The 6,357-nt window shown below is 43.8% G+C and overlaps 1 long non-coding RNA gene across 1 annotated transcript; it reads left to right on the forward strand.

The window, feature by feature from the left end:
* Window positions 1-672: 672 nt before the first annotated feature.
* On the forward strand, window positions 673-2,961 carry LOC140669805 (uncharacterized). Its single transcript, XR_012047409.1, has 3 exons — window positions 673-834; window positions 1,370-1,443; window positions 2,557-2,961. It is a non-coding gene; the product is annotated as an uncharacterized lncRNA (long non-coding RNA).
* Window positions 2,962-6,357: the final 3,396 nt, after the last annotated feature.

The following is a 6,357-nucleotide window of genomic DNA, read 5'->3' on the forward strand; positions in this document are numbered from 1 at the left end:
TAAATTACACACTCAACCTCTCACAATATAAACTTGTCTTAAATTTATGCATTTATACACACTTACACACTCCTCATCCATCCATTGTAAATATATCACGGCATATTACATGTGCATTTATACCATTATTACATATATATAAATATATAAACCTTTACTACTAGTTATAATGATATACATACATACATATAGTTATATAATAGCGAGTTTAACGTCTGTAGACTAATTTAGATCTTGTAATCCACGAATAACATTATGCGACATCATAGATAATTGTTAATTAATAAGTTAATTAGCGTAATGCTCTCATATCTCTACAATTATTTAAGTACAACGCTATAATACAATGCGGCGATAAGTAATTAATCAGATAAGTTATCGTAACGCTAGTAATAATTGCGATATATCTAGAAATAACGATATAGATATTACATTATAATGCTAGTCCCGAAGGTTCTAGAACATTCAGGAACCGCCGGATCACGTGAAAATTTCGGACAAACACCGTGATAGCTTACTATTGCCCGGCGCGTGATACCCGTGACAAACAAGCATGACCAGGATCGGACCACGTTGCGCGCGCTATAATTCAGAAGGTGGGAGCCCTCAGCGACCACGGGTATATAAACGGGAGCACCGTGTGCTCAAAGAGCAGAGTATTCAGTTCTCGCCTAGACAGTTCAGATCATTAGACAGTTCAGATCATATTTAGTATTCGGCTTTCGCCCGACAGTAAAATCTGTTGTACGGTTCGTTCCGACCATTCAGTTTTCGCATAATCAGTATTCGATCAGCAGTCAATACTCGATTCATACAGTACCCAGTAAATTCATTGTACGTACAGACAGTCATTTATACGATTTAATAATCGGTTATCCTTATAACATTCAATCATACATACGCTCTCGCAAGTTTTCGCGCAGTGTAATTAATATTATATCTTCGAATCAGTGGTTTCTAGTTCATTACGGTATTATTCACACAAAATCATTAATTCAGAGAGACTTCGAGACTAGCATATCGCGAATACTATTAATTAGCCTTCAGTTCTTACGTTTACTGTCGTATAAATCTATTCTTGATTATTTGTATCCACTGTTACTATTATATTTCCTTTCTCTTTATCGATTTCCACGGCGCTCACAATACATATCGAATTCTATCTATCACTTTTAAAGATATTTTATCTAAATTTTCGTTTGCAGTGAATTACTTCTATCAACAATATAAGCGTATTATCTTTTCCTCTCCATGCAATTGTTAATGCCGCCTATCTATAATATCGTTTACGCGTCCGAAACCAGTCTGTGCGTGAAATCATAGTCGAAGGAAAGTTCTATTAACCAATGTTGTAATACTAATATTGTAGATCCACATTCTTGTGTACACCCGCGTTACAGTGTGCTTCCCAGTGGTTCCTGTAACACATAACGATTTAGTGAAGTGAGTACGTTGTCGTAATTATTAAGATATATTCGTGTAATCATTAATCATATTGTTTACGTGTAATTACTCGAAATATACATACTTGTGTCAGTTCGCGGCCCCTGTCCATTCCGGGCGTCGGTCATCTTTTCGGTGTCAATTCTTCTCGCCGTTAACCTCTCGCGTCTATACCTGTAAATATAAAGACAAGCTTTCTATTCTAATTTTAATATTGAAATTATCGGGCAAATTAGTGCTACTCATCTGACGAGGTCATCCTTCCTTCAAGCCTACTTCGGGCTCTCTCTTTCATCCTGCGGCGACGCGCGCCTCCTCCAGGGCGTTCTTGTATTCCCTATAGCTTCTTCCTATATATTTTTTTTTTCTCTTTTCTTTCTTTCTTTTTTTTTTTTTCTTTTCCCTTATCCGCTCACCAGTGGCAAGGTCCGCGACGTCCGCCTTGACATACCCAGAGCCTCAGATATCTGTAACTTATAATCGAAGAGATTAATATTTTATTCGGACGTCTTCATAGGGAATGTCATTAGACAGAGAGCGATAACCATTCTTACCTACACCGTAGGGCGCCTCCTCCAGGGCGACCTACATCCTTCCTACGTAGTGTGCCTCTTTCAGGGCGATTCTACGTCCCTTCTAGCAGTGCGCCTCATTCAGGGCGGCTCTGCCTTCATCCTTCGTAGTGCGCCTCCTTCAGAGCCGGACTACCCCTCTCTAGGTCGCACGCCTCTCTCAGGGCGAACGACTCTCTTCTCCGAGGAGCGCCTCTTTCAGGGCATTCCGCCTCCTAGCGTGCAGCGCGCCTCTGTCAGGGCGATCTGCCTCCTCTCAGTCCACGAACCGCGCCTCTGTCAGGGCGTCTCTCACAATTCCTCCGATCGCTCTTCTTGATCTAAAATATAGAATAAATATTAAATTAAAGTAAACTCATTAAGGCTCACCCTGTCCCCGCAACCCGTCAGATAAGGTCAAGTCAACTCGTTTACCAATTTACTTTAACGCGTATGTTTTTTTTTTTCCTTTTCATCACTCGCGTTACTATTACTAACCCCAGTCTATACCCCTCCGCGTATTCAACTATGGCGTCGATTATGATTTCGCTTACCTTCTTAGCTGCGTCATGGGTCGGTCACGTCGAGCAGGGCGTGCTCACCAATTGAAGCGCCTCATCCGGTCACTATACCAAGGCGGCTCCTACCTGACGGTCCGAACAGCTGCGTCGCCACCAGGTAGTCAGAGCCCAGCATCCGTCGGGTATTTCACTTACCCTCCACCGGGAACCCATACATCGGAGTCATCAACCCCTGACCAGCTACACGACGCCGTCACTCCACCGGCATCCAGTAGCGGGGTCGTCGCTTCCTCACATAGGCCCTTACCGCCTATCGAATACCGTCCGTGGCCCGTGCCCCCGCCGTTGATAGACTTCGGGATTACGCAACCGAGGATCATTTCCTCCCAGGCTTTCTTCGGGCGAGTATGCATCCTGTCGTCCGCTGAAGCACCTATCAATTCGCCTCCTGATAACCGTCCGTGATTTAATTGTCTAATCGTCTTGAAAAATATAATATAACTGTACATATATGTTTATTATAAAATAATGATAAATACATAAAAATCAGTATACGTAAACAATCTGCATTCATTGTCTACTCACTTCACATCCTCCCTATTATCTATTACGTCCCGACCTCTAGTTTCCGGTGCACCGCTACGCTGATCGTGACAGGTTTACCGCTCGGCCACCGCGATCCGCGTACACCAACCATCGTAACCGCACCTCGCTCGCGAACGCAGAGGACGTAACAACTGGTGACAGCGGCGGGACGTAACAACTGGTGACAGCGGTGGGATGTAACAACTGGTGACAGCGCGGTGGGATATTACCGCTAAAAATCAGTGCAAAAATAAAAGTTACTATTCTTCGTTATCGAAAACGAGTACATTTTCTCAAGAAAATCTTTCTTTCTTAAAATCATCATCGCGAATTATTTCTTTTACTAGTCTCGAAGGAAATTAAAAGTAAAGTTACAATTAAAGTCTTTTCAAACCTCAATAAATAAATAAATCGGTCGTTGTCCATCAATCCTTATACCTTAATACTACTTCAAAATTCTTCGTAAAATATATGTATCCATGTTATATGTATCCAAACTAATTTAACCACTAACCTCTTAGGTGATAATTACCTGTTCATAATCGTGATAACTGGTGATTGTACGCGATTCCGCTTTCGCATACCCGCAACAAAAAGAAATTATATACGCACAATCGTTCGCAACCGCGAGTCCTGCTATACCATCGATAATAAATACTTACCTTTAAATATGGCTCAATCCGATGATCTCTCGGGAAACATAGAACGCGAAAACCATGAGGAAGCTTTTAGAGATCTACGCGAAAAAGAAAGAGAATTAAAAATCCGAACTGAAATGTTGGAAAACATGATGCGCGCGTTCGCTAAAAATCTACCCGGTTTGCAGGCCTCGAGCCCAGCGGACGTAATAAATAACGCGCCTCCATCGTTTAACATGTCGAACGCCTCGTATAACGATATCAAGCCCACGACCTCAGCCGCCGGAATCGACGGTTCTCATTATCCTATGGGATATCCGAAATCATATCTGCGCGACGCTCTCGAACTGGTGCCGAAATACGACGGGCATAACATCCCCGTGCTACAATTCGCTAGGGCATGCAAAAGGGCAAAAGAATCGGTACCGTTGGTAGACGAAGCATTATTTGTCCGTATGCTACGAAATAAATTAACGCACCACGCATATTTAGCCGTAGAGGATGAAATCCACCCGACCGTGGAAAAATTTCTCGACTGCCTCAGGCGAACTTTCGGTCCCGCTAGAAGCTCGAACTATTATCGCGGACAATTAAGCATGGCATACAAAAAGCCGAACGAGCACATACTTGACTACATCGGGCGTGTTAAGGATCTGAAAACGGCCATAATTGAAGGAGATCAAGTCCAACTCGGTAGACCGTTATCCGAAAATGAGATTGCCGGAATAGAAGGTTTCGCGTTAGAAGCGTTTTACGAAGGACTTCCACGCGAATATAGAATAGAACTTCGCGCTGAAGGATATAGTAGCCTCCCCGACGCCTGCTCTAAAGTGGTCACAATTAATAAACGCCTAGAAAGAGAGGAGATAAGATACAAGAGCACTCGAAACGCGAACGGTAACAATAATCACAATAGTAACGCTGCACCGGCCCCCGTGACGCAAATTCTCCAACGCGATCAGACTGCGGTAGCGAATACGCCGCCCGGTCCCGGGAATGCACACGAACGAAAAATTTGCGGGTACTGCCAAAAGATCGGACACCTCATACACGAGTGCCGTAAACGACAGTATCGCGAAAAGTACAATAACAATAATAATAATAATTTCAATAATAATAATAATTATTCCAATAACTCTCATAATACGCACGCTAATAGTAATATGAATAATCCACCTCCGCGAAATTCGGGAAACCGAACAGAGGTCTCGGTCAACGGAGCGTCCCGAGGCCCTTTCCAAATCCGCTCCACCCTCTGCATGGAAGGGAAACCAGATCCCTTCACGTCCTCCGAGGAGACGACGGAAACGTACCGGCCGTCGAGCTCGCATCACCGTCTTTCCGAGGACCAACAGCCTTCATGCTCGATACAGGAGCACAGCCTAATATAATAAAGAAAGGTTGCATTAAATCCGATATTCAAATCAACAACAAGGAGACTATCCAATTAACGGGTATCACCGAAAATGTTGTCACCACTCTGGGATCCGCCATAGCATACGTTTCGGAAACCCCAGTAGTTTTTCACGTGGTAGCCGACGAATTCCCTATAATCACACAGGGCATATTAGGTTCGTCGTTCTTCACTGAACATAACGCGTGCATTAATTACGGTAATAAGTTAATCACGTGGCGCGACTGCGCGTTTCCATTCAAGGACAAGGAGTCCATTGTCATACCCTCACGTATGAAGCTGGGAATCACGGTCCGCATAGCTAATCCGGAAATTAAAACGGGTTACCTCGCCCCGATACGCGCCCGCGACGCGGTCTTCGCCGGAGATGCACTTGTCACGTGTATCAACGACAAGGCATATATCGGCATCACGAATACATTAGACGAAGAAGTAGAAATTATAATACCTACCGTTACGCTAACAGAAGTAACAAAAATATCACAGGACCCCCCTTCCAGGGAGCCTCTGAGGCAACCCTCTAGCCCATCGGGCAATAGTCCCGTCAAAAATTCAAGCGAGCAAAAGCCTTCGCACCCAAGAAGCACGCACTGCACCTGCAACGAGTCAAGATAATTTTACTACATGCAAAAATAAACAACCAAACAAACTACACAATAACACAAAGACCAAGATACACATTGAAAACAACAAACAATCAAACTCATCATTTAACAAACAAAATACGCTACAAAACCAAAATACATTTACCCCCTCTCTTCCTCTTCTTAATACACCAACACAAAACGTCGATCCCGACTATCATCTCTACGGGCAGGAGCACTGCCTTCCCCTTGTCGCACCAAGGTGCGGCGTCGACCTAGGTCGACATCCCAATACCTCTCCCGATTATCCCCCATCCCTTTCTACAAAAAATGCAACACTTCAAGCTACAATCGCTTCTACGCACACGTCCCTTGATTCTAATACTATTATCACAAATCATTCTCACATTACTTACACAGAAAGGGGATCCTTATCTCCGCCGGCGAACGACGATGCCGCTCTCGCGTCGGTGCGAACCCCTTCCTCTGGTCTCGGCCCAGGCGGTCAATCTTCTATAATTGCTCTTCCTTACTTTCCTCTAAGCCCCGCAAAAGCGGATGACCCACCCCCTTTGTGCGTAGCTACAAATAAGCAACCTGAAACAAATAATAATATACATC

This window comes from Anoplolepis gracilipes, chromosome 9, assembly GCF_047496725.1.
Source record: "Anoplolepis gracilipes chromosome 9, ASM4749672v1, whole genome shotgun sequence".
Lineage (NCBI taxonomy): Eukaryota > Metazoa > Arthropoda > Insecta > Hymenoptera > Formicidae > Anoplolepis > Anoplolepis gracilipes.